The following is a 19,313-nucleotide window of genomic DNA, read 5'->3' as shown; positions in this document are numbered from 1 at the left end:
ATTTGAATATGAATATGAAACTCACTTAACTACTGGTCATTGTTCGACAAATCTTTCTCAAATCTCATTAATTGACCACTTCTGAGCGAATAAACTCGCGTGTGCTTGAGATTATCGTGCATTTTCACGAACTCATACTCCAAAAAATAATTCCAGGTTAAAACTTACCAAAACCGATCAAATGTTAATTGATGGCATGTAAATAGGTGCAAAACGTACCGTTTAATCAAAATCGTTGATTGCTTGCAAATGGAAGCTGAAAATAAGGAAAAAGCAAGCGAGTACCCTACTAACAATTTCAGCTGCAGACTAGCTTATACAGCTAATGTTTGCCCGTAGCTAAAATTGTTTGTTGGGTATGGTTCATTACATTTCTACGTAGATCGAGTGATTTCGAACTCCAAACTCCAATGCATTTTTTAAATCGATTCACCACAACATTAAAGTAAATTGCACCGCTTGATAGAGACAAACCATAACCTGCAAGTAAAAAATATAAAGGCAAAGTGAATTCGTTATATTCTTTTGCGATATATACTGTTAAAAGCTTAATTTGCAGTCGATGATTTTAACAACTGTGTCATGTTTTGTACAAATTACCTTTTTTTGCAAAGAATCATGATGTCAATATATGATTTCATGATCAGGAATTATTAGTTAAGCCTCCTTATGGAAGCAGCCACAACTCGTTACCCGGAAAAAGCATCTAAGGATAAGTAATCGTGTTTTTTTACAAGTGGGCATTCTACACCAGGTGTGCATTATGAGCTGTTCTCCCCTAAATCTCGCACACTATTGTGATTTCAGGCATGAAATTTACTACAGTTCTTACTCTATGAGCGTGTATTGATGGTACGAACATGAGGATAACAATAACCAGGAGGCTGGTAACCCCATAACAATCTTAAACATTTGACAGAAGGCAACATCACGTGCTTTTTTTAAATACGGCCCATCTGACGTATACATGGTGGAAAGGGACGGAAAATCGTGTTATAAGCTGACAGACAAGAGCAGATGATAGCATCAAGAACATGGCCCTGACAATAACAAACGAACTTTTTGAATGGAACGAAAGTGAGGATAACGAACTTCGCAATTTAAAATAAGATTACGCAAGTGTGCGTGTTATAAACGTTAGAAAAGTCAATTTGTTGCGTTGCAGTAAACATGGCGATGCAGTTTTAATCTTTTAAATTTGTCAAACCTCTTTATGAAGAGGTGTGAGTGTGTTAGTTTATTTTGTTTTAATTCCGCTATAATTGCTTATCTTTTGACAGATACACGTATTTCGTCTACTACTTGCAGACTTCATCAGTTCAGTTCTTCAACACCAGTGAAGAATCCATCTTTTATCTACGATTTATATACTCATCAATAGGTACTAAAAAACAGCAGGTATCCACTGCCATGTCACAATTGACCTAACCAGGTACCTACTTTTTTAAAGTAGTTTTTTTATTATATGTTTTCCGGTAGCCGATCATTGTATGTATGTATGTATGTAAGGAAGCCACCATCCCTTCGAAGATCTTGTCTTGTATGCAGCTCCACTTATTAGCAAGATCAATTTGAGCTACCGATCTGAATTCACAATATCGCTGTATGAAGGTGGTCCAAAACGGTGGGGTGGACCCGTAAGCAGAGGCACTTACGCGAAATCCACGGGAATTTAAGAATCTCCTTCCAACGATACGATCCAACAAATCGAATAACGCAATTCGCAATACTTATTAAGCTTCCTACAGGATGGTTTGTTAAGAAGAGCGCATCAATCTCCATGAAACTGTTGGAGTAGAATTCACACCATCACAATCGAATCGGTAGGATAAAGAAAATGATAGTGTTTATTCCCTCCTAGACTCCGGTTGTCATACCACTCCAATCGTCCAGTTCCAGGTCAAATGATACCCTGATGCTCCCTCTCAACCCAGTATTTATTTATATATATATTAAACATATGTAATGGAGAAATGGGAGAGGTAGCTCATCGATTCTTCCGGTTCGCCTCCTAGCATCGTGCTATAAGGTACCAGGCGATAACCAGGGTAGTTGATCGATAGCTCGATGACGTCATTTCGTTGACGTCTGCAATGGGAAATTCTCATAGCAGGCGTTGACGATGGGACGTTGTCGAGTTGTTGAATAGCAACTATCGTGGTAACTCACCGACTACCTGTCGATCTGCCAAATTTGGAAAGACGTCTGCATTGAATTGTCTCATATAATAATATTCCGCCCACTATATCACAAGAAATTGCGAGTAGCCGAGTGGAATGGAGATAAGTTAAGCATTGGGTACAGGACCAAGTCTCCCCTGGGTGGTGCCAAAAGATGAGCGCAGTAGAATCATCAAGTTGCCGTAAGGCACGGAATGAGACTAATGCATGGCTGGGTAGTCAAAGTCTTCTATTCGTTAGTCATTTCAGGTGGAGTAGAACAGGTTTAGGTGGGCGTTGGCCAGATTTGGATTTTTCAGATGTAATCCTTGATAGGACCCTGTCATTTAACGTCGCGTGAAAGTGGAACTTAATGAAGGCCTAAGTACTTTTTCGTAGTTTTTAGTTTTCGGATTTGAAAGATCGTCGGTTACAGTGGCCTGCTTCCCGAGCAAAACTGAAGATCAAATTGAAATCAAATTTTGCTGTTATGATGTAACTTATTTTGTATACTCTAGTTGATCTCATTTTGGTTGACTTAACGGTTAACACAGCAAAAATGAGAGCAAAATTTTACACTGTTGAAGCAAACGGAAAACTAATCCTGCTATTAATGAAATCAATTTGAAAACTCATTTTGCATTCATAATGTTTAACTGAATACGGGCCTGGCATAAATGGTTAGCATCCATGCTTCTCACGCTGAAAGACTGAAAAGTTGAATAAGTCAAATCTCACCCCGGGCAAGCCAGGAATGACCTAAAATGTGTTTAGCAAAACAAATAAACAATAATCATTAGTTCAACAACAGATGAACTTAAATTAAATTTAAACAAGACGTTAACAGCAGAACTTCAAGTTAAGTTGCTTTCATTTAAAAAGTTTTGACTGCATAATGAAATCACAATATAATATCAGACTTATGTCGCGACAATTGAAATCAAAATGAGTTTTCATTATGATTGGAACTGCAAACTTTAATATCGATTTGCTTTCATTTTGTTAACCAACTTTGCTCGGGTTACTGAGCAGAAAAACGAGGTCCTTACATATCAAAGAGATTTATGGTAAAATCGTGTATTTTGCGAAACTCGTTGTTGTCGTTGGTTCCAGGTTTGAATGGATACACAAATTTGAGCAACGGTATTATGTGATATGAGGGGCTCGGTGGCCTTAGAGCAACCGTTTTTGCTTACTGAGCAGAACATCATGAGTCTAATCTCAGGCCCATCCACATTCAAGATTTGTCAATCGTTTTATTTGTTAATATGACTACATGGTAATAACAGCAACTCGATGATAAAAAAGGAGCTCGTCTGCCTAGTGGCAAACGTTTTTGCTTACTGAGCAGAAGACCGTGGGTTCAATCTTAAGCTTATCGTTTACCAAAACGAACCCTGCTGCAAACCCAACCCTCTTACCCAACATCCTTGTGATTCCTCGTGGAAGTGCAGAGGACTCCTCGGCTTCCATCAAAGCGAGTGTCACGTCAACACATTCCTACCCATTCCTCTCTTGACCTGCGTTCAGGCGCGGCTGGCGCTGGTATTGCCTAATTTAAGATCACCAGTTTTTACACATTGAGGATGATTGCTAGTCCCAAGCATCGTCTATTGGTTCTCTGTGTAATTACAGCTGATCTGGCAGTAACAGAGTAGCAACCGTGGGCGGTCAATCAAGCTCAAGCTCAAGCTCAAGTAAACATATGTAATGGAGAAATGAAGTATATCAGAACATTAAAATACGTATTAATGAAAATACATTTATATGGATAAAAAAAACTGGTATTCCACAATGAAAATAATAATTATTTTACATACAATATGATGCAGCTCTATGTCTCCTTACCTTAGCTCCCAATAAGGAAGATGTAACCCTGAAATTTCCAGGTTATATTATGCAAATAAATATTTTTAGCTAGAATGATACTTGATATGTTTGTGTTGTGTTATGTTGTGGGAGAGCTTGGGATTAAACCCATGATATTCTGCTCATTAAGCAAAACCGATCCCTCTAAGTTTATCGAGCATCTCAAAACCAAAACACTCCACGGCAAAACATGATTAAGCCTCACCTGGTATGTAATGAACAACAGAAATACGCGATAGTTCATATATTTTCAGCATATGATGCAATATCACAACTGTTGATAAAAGGAACGGATCCCATCTTATTTATGACCTGGATGACCTGAAATGTGTGTAACCGGGTTAATACTTATTTAAATGTAATGTAATATTGAAAATGCGTTATAATGCCATGTAACAAGATACAATAAACACAAGATTTTTACAAAACAGATAATACATGATTCAGATTTCTTTTCAAGCTGGCACTATGCTTCTCTGGAGCCACTCATAATAGCTAACATTAAGAATTAAGTATAATAAAATGTAATTTACAATAATATTAAATGATGTAAAATCAATAATGAAAGATATGTAGTACTACAAACACTATACATATACGATAATCAATAGCTAGCTTAGCTTAGATTGACTGCATATATCAATGGTTGCTACTCCGTGATTGTTTTCGGTAGCCGATCATTGTACTCCGAAAAATGCGAAGTGGCATCCGAGCAAGGGCTTCCAGATTGTATCACCTTAAAAACAATTATTAACACCCAAATATAAAACAATGAATTTTCAAACCGAAAAGCTCATCGATGATTATTGTGCTGATGAATTTAGCAAGTTAAAACTCATAGATGAATGAAATTTGTGTTTTTTTTTGCAACCATGTTGCCAGACACATTTTAATTGCGGCAGCTAAACTGTCGAGTCTTATCGTAATTTTATTGCCTTTTTTCCGCTGTATTTGCGTTTTAAAACTGTTTAAATCCCTGTGGGCTTCGAAGGGTTTACGTTTCTACTGATGCACTGTAAAGTTATTTGGTTACAGTAAACAATTTGATTTTTCGAGATGTACCGTGGTGCACTAGGATTAAGCTGAGCTGTTTGAATTGATTGTTGACAGTAGGATGCGTCATTCGTTTTCGATGGGGTACTCACTTTAGCCTATTTGTACAGAAACGATTAACTATTCAAATTCCATGTAACGTTTTTACATACATATATGTAGATGACGATCGATAACAAACGATATTCTCCAAAGGGCATCGAGGTGACCATCGAATTGAGTATTCTTTCGTGGTGTATCGCGTGATTTCGCTTTCATTCCATACGCATGGCCATTGTTTAGTTGAACACCTCGACGCTACGCATCGTGCGCAGAAGGTTGACCGCCGCGGCCTGCTTGATTGGTTAGTTTGATCAGGAGGGTGATATCTACGGGCTGCTTCGATGATAGGCTAGTGGCGGCTGCATTAGCCTGCCACTTAATTAGTTCAATCTGGATGTTTTATTTGACACATGGTTACACACTCAGAAATTATTACCGTACTCTTTTTTTATTTTTTTTTTTATTCTTTATTTAAGAGATTTTTAGCCTTAGGCTAGTTCATCTCTAAATTACCGTACTCGGTAATTTTTTAAATGAATTGACTACCGAACTTTCGGTAAAGCCATTTTATTGATAAGTCGTCAAAATTACCGAACGTTTCGGTACTGTTTTGTGGAGGAAGTCGATAGTTTTTTGCCGAACTGTTCCGTAAAACTGAATTTACTTACTACTTTTTTCAAATATTTGAAATATTTTTTTTTTATAATATTTATCAGTTTTTATTTATTTTTAAAATGTTGGCTACATTAGTAATAAATGCAATTAAAAAATGCATTTTTCGTCGAAAAGTGTTAATGCTCTTTCTGCAAGTGATTATTTATATGCGATGCAGCCCAAATACATAACCTGCAGTCAGATCACGGCAAAATACACGCTATCGCTGGCAATGGCTGGAAAATAATTGAATTTGCTAAGTAAATAACTACTGGTCCTGGTCAAGAATTGTTATCCCTGCCTGCTCCACGATACACACTTTATTCCTGTTGCACTTTTTACCATTCACTTGAAAACAAAGCCGTTCCAGATTTGACAGTTTGTTGTGCTTGTGATTTAGGGTGTGTCCTTTATTTTTTTTACTGAATTCGGCGTTTTGGCTTATTTCACAGAAATTTTCTTTCAGGGTTCGTAAATATAATAATAAAACTACCAAAACTTCGTTAAAAATTTACCGAATATTGGTGAAATTATTTTAGTTTACCGAAAAATCTGTAATATACTAAATTTACCGATTATTTCCCGTAAAAATACCGAACAAGCAAAACCTCAGCTGAGTGTGGAAGCACTTAATAAATCCTATCACTAAATTCGTTGCTTTGTAGCAGTATTTTATTTAACTGAAATTATTAAAGCCCTATTTCCACTAAGAAATTAGTTGTATTCCATAAAGTTGAATGTGAAATATTTAGTGTGAATGTTTCTCTGTGCGAAGAGACGATTTACAGTTGCAGCATTATATATTGCTTGTTGTAATCTAAATCACATGCAATTTATGAGATGCAATTAATTGCATATTGTGAACAGAGCCTAATATCGATAATGTAAGAGTCCTTAAGATGGTAATTCCACCAAATAAAAACATTGCGGTGAACTTACGCAATTATGCCACTCGTTGCTGCGTTGAATTTCAAGTGGTTGGTAATGAAATTTCGGAGAATGATGAACTTCATTGAATAAGTCTGATTTGCTTTGCCATTGCTGCTCCCCGCTACTTCAGATTGCAAATGTGTACAAGCCATAGTTTTGTCGTAAACGAACGTGTGTTTGTTTGGTACGTATGTAGGTAATTGGTATTACCAAGCAAAGAAAGAACGATGTTCATCGTTGCCTTCGGAAAAAGTCTCTGCGTTTAACAGCATATAAACAATCGGCTGCTGATGGCTTTATGATAATTGATTTTGGCTGTTGCCTTCCTCCGCAGTAACGCATTTTCGAGTCGCCAACATGTGGTGATTTCGAAGTGCAATCAAGGTGAATGTAGTTTTCGGCTGTGGTGAAATCATTTCGAAAATCAAGGTCGTCATGTTTTGTTTTGCTGAATATTTTTTTATGCACATAAATATTATCTCATCAGTTAAAATCAAAAAGGGTGATGCACTAGTTTCAGTTTTAAAATGATCCTTGTAAAAGATGAGTACAATATTGAAATTGTTAATGTTTAAAACAGCAATTCATTGGTAACAATAACGTTTGTTGTGTGTAATTCTTTCCTCTAGGCGAAATTCAAAAAGTCCTCTCTCTTGAAGAGGAGTGGACCTCATTTTTTAATCGCTATCTGTATTTCATATATATATATATATATATATATTTATGTATATACACAAGGCTGGAAGCGAGTCACTTTTTAGTGACTTGGTCACTTTTTTCAAGCCAGTCACTAAAAAGTCTCTTTTTTAAGGCCAAGTCACTAAAGTCACTTTTTCTTGTAATAAGTCACTATTTTCAACTTTTTTAGCGTGAATTTATTTCAAGATTGATCATTCTTTGTTTGTGGCGTTTAATCGTCCTTCTCTATCTACTGGGTGTCTACTCATTTTTCTTAATATACTTACCTGAGTTTTCCAGGTTTTTCCAGTAATTTACCGGATAAATTCCAGGTTTATAATAAGAAAGCTATTCTTTAAATGCGTTAAAAATATGCTTTTTTTTGTAGATCAAAAACAACAGCAATTTACTTTTTTAAGACATGCCAATCAGTTTTAAAGAAACAACTTTACAATCAAATGCATTGAATGTTGAAGTTTAACACTTACTTAATTTCTCACTTAATAAAGTTAAAAAAAAACCTAAACCTAAACCTTACTTAAAAAAACTGCAAGCTTCAAGAACCTCAAAGCAGTTCTTTAAGCATCCGAACATTTTCGGGAACTTTTATGAAGTCCCTAGAATTTCAGAGAACTTGAGAAATATAGAAAACATGAGGGGTATTGTGCAATTTTTTAAGAAGTTCTAAGTACCTCAGAAAAGCTAGCGATTATTGGAGAATTATAGATCTTAAGAGCAGTTTCCGAAGCTTTAGTCCAGACTTTTGGAGCAGGAATAAAAAAGTGGAAATCAGGATAGTTGCATAATGTGCTGAAAAAAAAATCGGAACCCTCAAGATGTGCCGAGAATTTCAGTGAATTTATGAAAACTTCAGAAATTTTCCAGATACTTCACACAAGTTCAGATAATTTCAGGGAAATTTAAACGTGTTTACGGGAATTCCATTTATTTCCGAGCAGAACCGAGATCTTCAATAGAATTGAGAGCTTTAGGGAAACTTCGAGAACATCAAGACAGATTAGACAATCAAAGGGCAGTTCAAATAATTTCAAGGAAATTTTAGAAACCTTAAAGAAGTTGCGAGAAACTCAGGGAATTTCCGGGAACTTCAGCAAAGCTCCGAAAGAATTTCTTGAACGTGATAAAAATTATATGAACATCTGGAAAACGTGAGAGTATTTTAAGCGTGTTTTTTTTTCCTTTGGTTTGTTTTTTTCCGTTGATCTTGTTTTCCGTGCTGAGCACCAATGCTACCGACGTGCCAGGAAGGCAGCTCCCACACCTGGACCCTACCTATCGACCCATCAACTCATAAACCGGGGACAAACGGCGTGTTATAGTTTGGAGATTTCAAGAACTTAAAAAATGGGAAAATTTAGCTAAATGTATTAGAGAAAATCAACGAAGTTCCATTAATTAAACAAAATGCGAGAACTTTTAGCAAGCAGTGATAGCTTCAAGAAATTCCAGAGAACTTCTTAAAAATTTAGATAGTTTCATGATATTCAGCGAATTTCCGAGTTCTTCAAGGACAAGAACAAGGAGTTCTGTTGAATTATGGGGTATTCCATGAATTCTATGATTGATCCGAACACGTCAGAAGCGTCAGGGAATTATGAATATACACTGGAGTCGCTTTTTACGCGGTTTGTTTTTTACACGGTTTTTTTTACGCGGTTTTTTTTTTACGCGGATTTCGGAATTTACGCGGTTTTTTTTTACGCGGATTTTGGTTTTTTTTTTACGCGGATATCAGAATTTACGCGGTTTATCATTATACACTAGAGTCGCTTTTTACGCGTTTTTTTTACACGGTCTTTTTTTACGCGGTTTTTTTCACGCGGATTTCGGAATTTACGCGGTTTTTTTTACGCGGATTCCGGAATATACGCGGTTTTTTTTACGCTGTTTTTTTTTTACGCGGGACGTATCACCCGCGTAAAAAGCGACTCCAGTGTATATCAGAAAATTTGCCGGATTATTAAACAACTTTAGAGAACTTCACGTAACCATTGATAAGTTCAGGGAAAATAAGTGAGCGTTTATAATGCTTATAATACTTAAGGAAAATTGTCGAAACTTCAAGGCAACGTAAGAAATATTGAGGAAACTTTAGGAAGTCCTATAAAGTTCAGGGAAGTTTAAGAATTTGATGAGAAGTATTGTGAGCGTTTGGTTAGTTTCTCAAACTATAAGGCAGTTGCATTAACTTCAGGAAAAATTTGGGAACTTCCAAGTAGTTTTTAAGACCTCAGAATAGTCAATTCTGATTTCCATTGAAATATTCCTCAACATTTCAATAAAGCTATCCTTCTAATGCAATTTTCTTTTAGTTTTCTTCGGAATTACCTTGAAATTCTCCTTTTGAATTTCACTCCTTGGAATTCTGCTCACATTGAAAGTCTCCTAAGAATTCAGTGACATTTCTCCTCACAAATTCCTCAGTTTTATTCTCATAATTTGTATGGCGAACCCTCCTGAATTTATTTTCCGAATTCCTTTGAAAATGTTCTGGAGTTATTCTCAGATTTAATTGTAATTCTCCTTTTGGTATTTTCAAAAAGATTCCAAGGACTTATGCTCCAGATTCGTTTTCTCCCACAACTTTATAAAATAATCCTCAGAAGGCCCTTGAAATTATGCTCTGCAGGAGTTGTGCTCCTCAGAAATTTCCAGAGTTTTCATTAAAATTTGCTTTTAATTCAATTCAGGGTTTCTTGAAATTCTACTCAAAACGTTCAGGCTTCACAATAAATCTAAAATTCCTCAGAACTACCTTAAAAACAGATCGCATTTTATTTTATCCTGAAAGAATTTTTTTCCAGAACTTCCTTGAAATACGGTCCTTAGAAATTATAATAAAACTTCACGAGCTTTTAACTGTGCATGGATTTTGACTCCAGATTCTTGAAAATTTCTTTAAGTATTATACCTTTTAAGTCCAGAATTAGTTCACATTTAAAATTTCTAAAAAATATGCATGTTCCAAAAAAAAAAAGAAAAACAATTCAAGCCGCTGTTTTTTTAAATTTATTTGTTACTGAATATTAGTCCACTGTGGATCTATTAAGTTCAAAGTGTGAATGTAAATAACGAGAAACATTAAATCCTTGTATTTTAAAATTCATTATTTTCTTTAAATATCCTTAGTCAGAAAATTCTCTGAGCCTTCCAGGTGTTTGAAGTTAGTAGACACCCTGACTAATACCGTGGGTTTGGCCATAAACTTTCTAATGAATCTTGCGTTTTAGGTTCATATCGTACGTCTAAAACATCAAACGTTTATTTTCCCTTAGGTCACTTTTTAGTCACTATAAGTCACTATTTGGTCACTTATTTCTTCAACATGGTCACTAAAATCACTATTTTTGACAGCAGTGGCGCCGGCGCCGATGGTGTAGTGGTAAGCGTGACTGCTTTCTCACTCCAATGGGTCTGGGTTCAATCCCAGTCGAGGTCGGTGGGATTTTTCTGAGGCATAAAAATCTCTGGTCACGTCTTCCTTCGGAAGGGAAGCAAAGCCGTTAGTCCCGGCCCATGTGAGTGATGAATGGGTGCGATATTCTACGCAGGTGTGGAAGCTGCCTTCCTGCACATCTGATTGCCGTCAATGGATGGCAATCGATGTCCGTCGGTGATTGGCACTAGATTGCGGAACAGAGACCGACCTTAAATAAAGGAAAGAAAAGAAGGCAGCAGTGATCACTACCAGCCCTGATACAGAATAAACTAATCATTACTCTAATAGGTAGTAATTAATCTCAAATTACTATGTAACAGCAACGGATGAAGGTGGGTCTCCTTCTTAACAATAGTTTGGAGCTCGTACCACCTACGATATTGTGCAACCTGGTTTATGCTATGCTATGCTATGCTACAGAATAAACTAATCATTGCTAAAGAAGTCAATATTTTTATTCAAAATTTAGCGGCTATGGTAATCTGTTCAGTAACACCCGAACACGATGCCTCCGGTAAAATGTGTAACGGCAAATTGGCAATGTTTGAAAAATCAAAAAAAACAATTCATCTATAGATTTTAAATCTATTGTTACCGAATAAATCTTTTAAGTATGCAGTTTCAAATGGCGCTAATAGATTAGAAATTCCGCAATAAAGTTGAGCTATGATTTTTTCAAACATTGCAAGTTTGCCGTAATACATTTTACCGGAAGCATCGTGTTCGGAGTGTTAATAAGCTAATAGCTGTTAAAGATTATGGTCAAATCTTTTAAAAGCATGGCAATTAGGTATTGGTAGGTATTCTGGCAATTTAATTTGCATTTATCTTCTCTATGCTTAAAATCAATATTCCAAACAGTGCTGTAAATTCTCATAATCAATTGAACATTTTTGATGAAAATGAGAAAAGCAGCTATCCGCTGTCAAAGAAGACCTCCTTCGAATGGGTGATATCAGTTGCTTAGTCATTTGACGAAGGCATGGGTCATTCTCATTTGAGAAACGCTTGAGTGCAACCTACACATGAACGGAGTTCTAGCCGACATTCCGGCGGAAAAAGCTAAGCCAACCCGATACCCACCTGACTTCTACCAAATCCCAACCCGATGTTGATCCGACATAAACCCAAAATTGACCCGACTTGTCTGTTCGGGACCATTTTGCTGGGTTTCTTCCAAACTCCACTGTCGTATATCAAATGATAGTGACTCAATTGACAGTGACGATGAGCTTCGAATGAGAAAGGGGCTCTTCAAGTTATATTCATGTGAGAACTCGTTTTCACAGAATTGATTGAATGGTTGTATTGGTTCATCTTCAATCGAATGATATGAAAATTAACAGCACTGATTCCAAATCGCAATGGTATCGAAAGGTTTAACCAGCAGCCTGCAATGCAAACCTGTAGTGTTTATTATTTTTTGGTCAACCTTGAACGATTTTTTTGTCTTTTCTTTCTCCATCGCCCACATCTTACCTCCAGTCTCTCGCCAGTGTTGAGAGTGCGTTGAGCTCAGCAGATGCCGGTGGCGGTGTCTACAACTTTCGTTATGTAACTTTTGGAATGGAGCTTTCATGTGAACAGCCGACCGATGACCTGTTTTCAGAAGTATTTGGCAGGCGCGCAATGTAAACCTTCGAATTTCCAATACTGACTGGCTGCTGTTGATGGTTGTTGCTTACCTTTTGCTGCTTTGTTTTGGTTCGACTTTTCTTCATCTGATCGTGATGCTGGAGGTACCTACATATTAATACAGAAAATGAATTGCGCCTGGTCATATCTGTTGTAAGAAACCACCAAATCCAAGGCGTATGAAGAGAATCAGCGAAACGGAGTTTCCTTGAACAGTTAGTTACTCTAGCGTGGAGGGTTAAAATGCGAAATAGTGCAATCAAACTTTGAAATGTTTGCCGGTGCGAAACAATATATGGTAAATGTCAAAAATATATAGGAAATGAATCCTACTTTGCAACGCATGCATAATTGACTTACGCACTGTATAACTGGTTGCAAATGAAAGCTATTTTTATCTCCTTTCATTGCTTTGGTGTGGACTGGATTAATTGTGTTTTAGTGGTCTTAACCATCTCCTAAGGGCCTGTTCATAAACTACGTAGACAGGTTTTTGGGATTCTTGACCCCCCCCTCCCCCTGCGTAGACAATTATCCATACAAAAAAATTAAAATTTGTATGGGCTGTGCATATTTGTCAACCCCCCCCCCCCCCCCTGTCTACGTAGTTTATGGACAGCCCCTAAATAGAATGCGCGTATGTATGTAATAGTATGAAAAGAAAAGAGTTTACTTTAACTGTTCCCTTATCGGCGCTGGAAGGTTTATACAGATTCGGAATCTTTTTGCAAACAGGTTAACTAATTTACTTTAATAATCAGATTTTCAGAGCATACATTTTCAAACTAATTTCTGCATTCTTATTTACTTATGATTATTACGCATTTTCGTAATCAGATATTTTCAGAGTTCTTAAAATTTTATAGGCGCAACAGGTTCCTAATCAAAGCGATTTTGAGCTTCTATAGGCTCAACAGCTTCTTAATCAAAATGATTTTGAGCTCTTTAAAGCGCAACAGAATGGTGGCACGAGTAATGGGTTTTAATAGTTTTGTCTTAATATTTGATACCTACTTATCGCAATAATGAAGACACACAAAAACAAACTGGCAAGCGGACATTTCTGAACTGTTTTCGCGTACGACATACATTTATCTCATGTAGAATGTTGCTGATTGCTGGCTAATAACTGCATTTATTTAATGTTCATGAATACTTATCACTAATCAGTAGATGTTATAATTATGCTTAAATAAGGGAGTTGATAATTTACTGTCACATGCAAGCTTGCAGCCAAATTTAATTATTATTAACTGTTTGAAAAATAATGCGCTTCGACATTTTTCCTTTTCTCTGCCTCCGCCGTTTGCTTGAAATGTAGTTATTCACGACCGCGCGTGTGCTGGCTGATTTGTTTCGTTCTGGACGATGGTTTCCAGGGATTCGGCTACCTTGGAAAACCTGGAAAATCACGGAATATCAGGGAATTTATTTTTGGACCTGGATAATCAGGGAATTTCAGGGAATTTAATTCAAATTCAGAGAAATATTTCTTAATAACAACAACTTATTATTATGTATGACTGAGTTCAATTGTTTCAATCAACTTAATTACTCGGTGTAGACTGAGGATGGTTTTACATTTCAAATTTTAAATATAAGGTGTGTATTCGATAAAAATGGCACACCGAAAATCTTCTGTAACTTTTGAACCGTATGAGTAAAAAACCTGAGTAAATCTTATTCATAGCGTATTGTTTATATCTGTCAAGTTTCATAGTTCAAGACCAACAATTGAAATGGCCTGAACTCCATTTTGTAAACAAACCTTGTAAGGCCATTTTCTCGCGAACCGAAACCTTCATTCGCAAACCTAAACCACAATCGGGTAGAGGAGAATTTCCCCTACCTGTTCATTATGTTGGTTTGCCTTTGCGGACTTCGGTTCGCGAGAAAATGGCCTTACAAGGTTTGTTTACAAAATGGAGTTAAGGCCATTTCAATTGTTGGTCTTGAGTTATTCAAACAGTAGTCCCAGTAGTCCGTGAAAACAATTTGTGCATTTAAATCCAGAGGCGTCCCACCGATGTATCGCTAAAAAGCTTGGAATTGCAAATACAACTGTGTCTCGTGTGATAAGAACCTTCAACGAGCTTCTGAGTGACCCAAGGAAGAAAGGGAGTGGTCATAAAAGTGGTCCAATGGACAGTAAAATGTCCTGTTCAAGAACCGTCCAAACATGTCATTTCGAGATGTCGCTAAAAAGTGCAAGGTGTCAGTCGGTTTTGTGAACCATGAAGTGTGCTGGGATCCAAATCGTGTTACATCGTGATGGATGACGAACTTTACGTCAAGGCTGACTTCCATCAACTTCCTGGGCAAGAATATTTCGTTGTCAAGTCTAAGTTCGATGTTCCGAAGAAATTATCGAAATTTGCCAGAAGTTCCTGATATGGCAGGCGATTTGCGGATGTGGTAAAATAAGTGCTCCCTTCATCACTGCCGGAACAATCAACGGTACGATTTACACGAAAGATTGCCTTAAGAAACGTCTCTTGTCATTCATATGGAAGCACAAAGGATCAACTCTGTTTTAGTCTGATCTAGCATCCTTCCACTACGCTCAAAACGCGTTGGAGTGGTACCGAGCCAACGGAGTCAACTTTGTGCGGAAATATATGAACCCACCAAATTCAACGGAACCTCGCCAAATTGAAAAATTCTTGGCAATTATGAAGACGGAACTTCGCAAACAACTATTGAAATAGAGCTGGAGTTGAAGAAAATTTAGGTAAAATCAACAAAAACAATGGGAAAATCGGTTGCACAAAATTTGATGGGTTTAGTTAAAAGAAAGGTGCGGGCATTCGGGATGGGAGACGAAATTGAATAAAACAAATTTTGTAAATCATAACTCATTAGTACCTTTTCATTCCCTGAAAATTTCAAGAAAATCCAATAATCGATTTAATTTTGGTGAGTAAATATGTATGTGCCATTTCTTATCGAATATACCCTTTAGTTGCGAACTTTTGGTTGTTCAATGCTTGATGTCAATTGAGCAAAAGTTACTCAAGTAACAAGGTATTTCGGTGATTTTGAGCCTATAATAAATTCAGCTCCCACTAAGCGTTGTCACATTCTGAGATCTCCATTTCCGTAGACGCTAGACGCTGTTAGTTGTTGCAAAATTTAAGCTGCTAATGGGATGGTTTTTCTGGATACTTCTAGTTATTGTTCGTTATTTTGTTCCTAACAGCTTGATTAGCTGAGAGAACTAACTAAATGAGAATTCAGAATAATGGTCTTGTTTGGGAGGGTTTTTTTTTTTTTTGATTGCTTGGGGTAGCACTTTTACGATTGAATAATGATTTAAATATACTATACGTAGACAAGAATTGCCTTGACAGCATAGAGTGACTTTAATGAGTATTCTAGGTCTTCATTGGAAACCTGGTTAGCTCGTTAAATAAGTTTCTTAGTGAAGTTTTAGTATCCATCCAATGTTGTATGCTAATGCAATTTCGATGAAATTAACTTACAGAATTTTGGAGGTAAAAGCGCTGTTTTTACGATTTTCCACTGGAGGAATCCGTCCACGAATTAGCTTTTGGTTAGGCGTATTATCTGGGATAAATTTCTTGTAGAGCTAGGTCTCATTACTAGGCCGACATTACATCCATCTCATCTATGTATATATATATATATATGAATTGAAGACATACTTTTTGAGATATTTGAGTTAGTAGCACTTTTTTGGAATCTGTACACAAAATTACTTTTAAAATGTACCATGTATATTTTTCCCAAAAAAACTTTATTTTTCTTAACAACTATCAGACGTCATTTCGATCAGAAGTGAAGTTGTTGTGTTACAATTTATTGAAAAATGACACAAACGCAATTAAAAAAAAATACGATCCAAAATGGCCGAATTTTTGTAAAAATGTGAAGGATTCACACAATTATGCAAAGTTTTATGCAAATCGGAGATGGTCATGTTTTTCCGATTCGTCATCTGGCGTGAAACTGCTCACCTATCTCGTGTGAAATTCCCAAACTTGATGAGCAGGGAAATATCCTCGATCGCCAGGGCACGCTTAGATCAGTCCGATATTTTGCAGTACTTTTAAAACGACGTACCACCGAATGTTAGCTGACCCTAGGCCTCTCCCTCTTTGTTATATGTTCAAGAATGTATGTATTGGCACGGAGGTGTTTTTTCAATGTTTATCATATGTCTTACTTGTCATTGTGACAACATTTTTTTTCGTGGAACTCCAGGATATGATAGAGAACAATAATAAGACCACATGGAATCGGTTGTTCCGGATTATGGTTCCATATGGTCAAATTTATGATCTACCATATCCATATCATGCGACACATCAAATCACATCTACTCAACGAAGTGAGGGAAAACGCCCATTTATTTATTTATTTATTTGTCGTCAATCAGTGTAGACCGTTAGCTAAACATTACTAGATATTTTATTTTGTGTAAAGGAATTAAAGAGTTCGTACCTTAAAAAGCATACATATCAGAAATAGCTGTTTGATTAATTGCATAAGTTTCTTCCCTGGGGGTAAGCGTATCAGCCGACTTGGTACAATGGCCATCCGTGCCACAAGCTCGCTGTTCGAGGTGGTGGATGCTAGGAATACTCAGAGGGAGAGATAGGCGGAGAAAACAAAATACAATTCGGCAGCAGGGATTTGTACCTAAATTATCTTGCAACCCTTGCTAGAAGCCAGCATTTCACATGACTTTTATTTTTGGATCGATTTACGTGCAAAATAATATTGCTGATTGCACCAAAACTGCAAAAAATTTGATAAAAGTGCACGTTTCCGTCAAATCGCACGAAACATAAAGGTGATTGAATTTCTGTTCCATTTCAATACTCTTAAACTAAATCTAATAAGAATGAGAAATCGTCTAACAATATCTAATGGGAATGTTCGATTGGCTCAGATTTTGGCAGTTCATTTGGCTCAAAATCATCTCTCCCTCTGAGTATTTCTAGTGGATGCCAGCTACCTACACATAGCTATTGTTTCCCTCTGGTAGATGCAAACAATAGAAGCAATTTTTCCCTTCGCATAATATATGCTTCAGGAACGCGGATTATGTCTAAGCATTACAAACAAGATCTTATTTTACTCATATCCTAAAAAATGCATTTTTTCCCATGCTGATAATGTGTGATTTCCATGCGAAATTCCAAATCGAAAGCTGACTAAACAATATATATTTTAAGCTTTTGTTTTTGTCTCCGGTGATTATAGACAGTTAATGTCTATAGGCCGTATTTTCCAACTGCCTATGGTAAAATGAACTGTTGATCTTTTATCTTTTTTTTGTCATACGAAGTTTTGTTATAATAAACAAACCGATTCCATCCGACGACGCACTAAACACCATTCGTTTATTGTTCGTATAGCGAATTCTACTAACTTCTCACTCTCAAATCCAAACCCAACGCGGTGCATTTCGCTGCAAATGTGTAAAGTATTGGGGACGACGGGGGAAGATGGTCATCCTTTGCATTATTGAAATCCATCCTTGGAAAATGTAAATGATGTACACAGCAAAAAAAAAATGTAATATCGATCAACGTAATTCAAGCTGATGTATGAAATAATGATGTAATAGCAAAACGCAGATACAATATTACATCAATGTATGTAATTTTGTTCGCAAAATCGATGTACATTGTACAATGTGATATTACACAACCGATGGATTGACCTGGTTGCAGTAGTTTCGATGTAATATTCAACAACTTTTTTTTGCTGTGTAGAGTTATTTGTTATAATTTATTTGATGATGTAACATACATTTTAGCGCGATAACAGGTGAAATGTCAATATGAACACCAAAAACAAACATTGTGCATACCGGCGCTGGCAGATGCTATTTTGTGTTTACGGAATTTAATGTTTTAGAGCTATTATATAATTTATCATGTAAAGTAATGTTGCTATTCCGAAAACACAAGTATACTTACAGAGGAAAGACAAAGTTTTCTTTAAATTATGAGGTATTACAGAAGCTGTTACAGCTTCAATTGTATCGGCGTAAGATGGACACTTTTGGATGGGATGTGTTATACCCCGGTGGATCTGCCGAAAGATCCGGAATATCCGTAAAAGTGGTCGATTCATGATTCTGGCTCTCTACGAAGTATGCGCTTCTGACAATGTTGATAAGATGATCAAGGCCTTCCAAATGGTGATGGTGATCAAGTAAATTTGGAAATCTCTCACTACGCCGCGGTAGTGTACATGTGAACTTGCTGTATTTATTAGCTATATCATATTGCTGTTTTCGGCAAACATGTTTAAGTGATCAACGGTTTTTTAATGGTAGACAAATTAGTTCACATTTTTCACAGCGTCTTGGGCAAAGTTGGTCAGGTGAATAAGAGTTTCCTTATTATACACATAAAGACGCCGTGTAGTGAGACAATTTTGAACTAATCTTCCTCCCATCCAGAAGGCTTCAATCACCTAAACAAATTTTCCGAAGACAATAACTTCTTAGAACTTTTTTTTTTATTATTAAAGAGATGATCCTAACATTAACATGAAGTTCACATGCATGTAGTGAGATAACTTTGAACTAACGTACTCACAATTTAGAATACCTTGGCCAGCTGAAATTTTTTCTCGAATACGGAAACTTCCTATATAGTCAAGATCTCATAATATATTTTATACCGGAAAATGAGATGCACATCAGTGCCGCATAGTAAGAAAATTCAGAACTACTGTTCTCTGACCAATAAGCCTTGACCCCACTGTACAACTTTGCCGAAAACAACAACCTTCTATATGACCAGAATCATGTGATATTGCATGTGGCCGTCTTATCCCGAGGGATCGCCAAC

General features: G+C 36.6%; 2 protein-coding genes across 2 annotated transcripts in view; both read left to right on the top strand.

Annotated features, from left to right (window-relative positions):
• Etf-QO (electron transfer flavoprotein-ubiquinone oxidoreductase) overlaps window positions 1-19,313 on the top strand; it is a 476,511-nt gene that overhangs the window by 171,750 nt on the left and 285,448 nt on the right. The gene's annotated exons all lie outside the window — the stretch shown is intronic.
• The window catches only part of cert (ceramide transfer protein), a 50,383-nt gene that overhangs the window by 20,767 nt on the left and 10,303 nt on the right, over window positions 1-19,313 (top strand). The window lies entirely within an intron of this gene.

The sequence above is a fragment of the Ochlerotatus camptorhynchus genome, unplaced genomic scaffold, assembly GCF_037179485.1.
Source record: "Ochlerotatus camptorhynchus isolate MF236.1 unplaced genomic scaffold, CSIRO-AGI_Acam_v1.1 ptg000146l, whole genome shotgun sequence".
Lineage (NCBI taxonomy): Eukaryota > Metazoa > Arthropoda > Insecta > Diptera > Culicidae > Ochlerotatus > Ochlerotatus camptorhynchus.
Note: the sequence above shows the minus strand (reverse complement) of the source record. Positions and strands in the feature narration are given on the sequence as shown.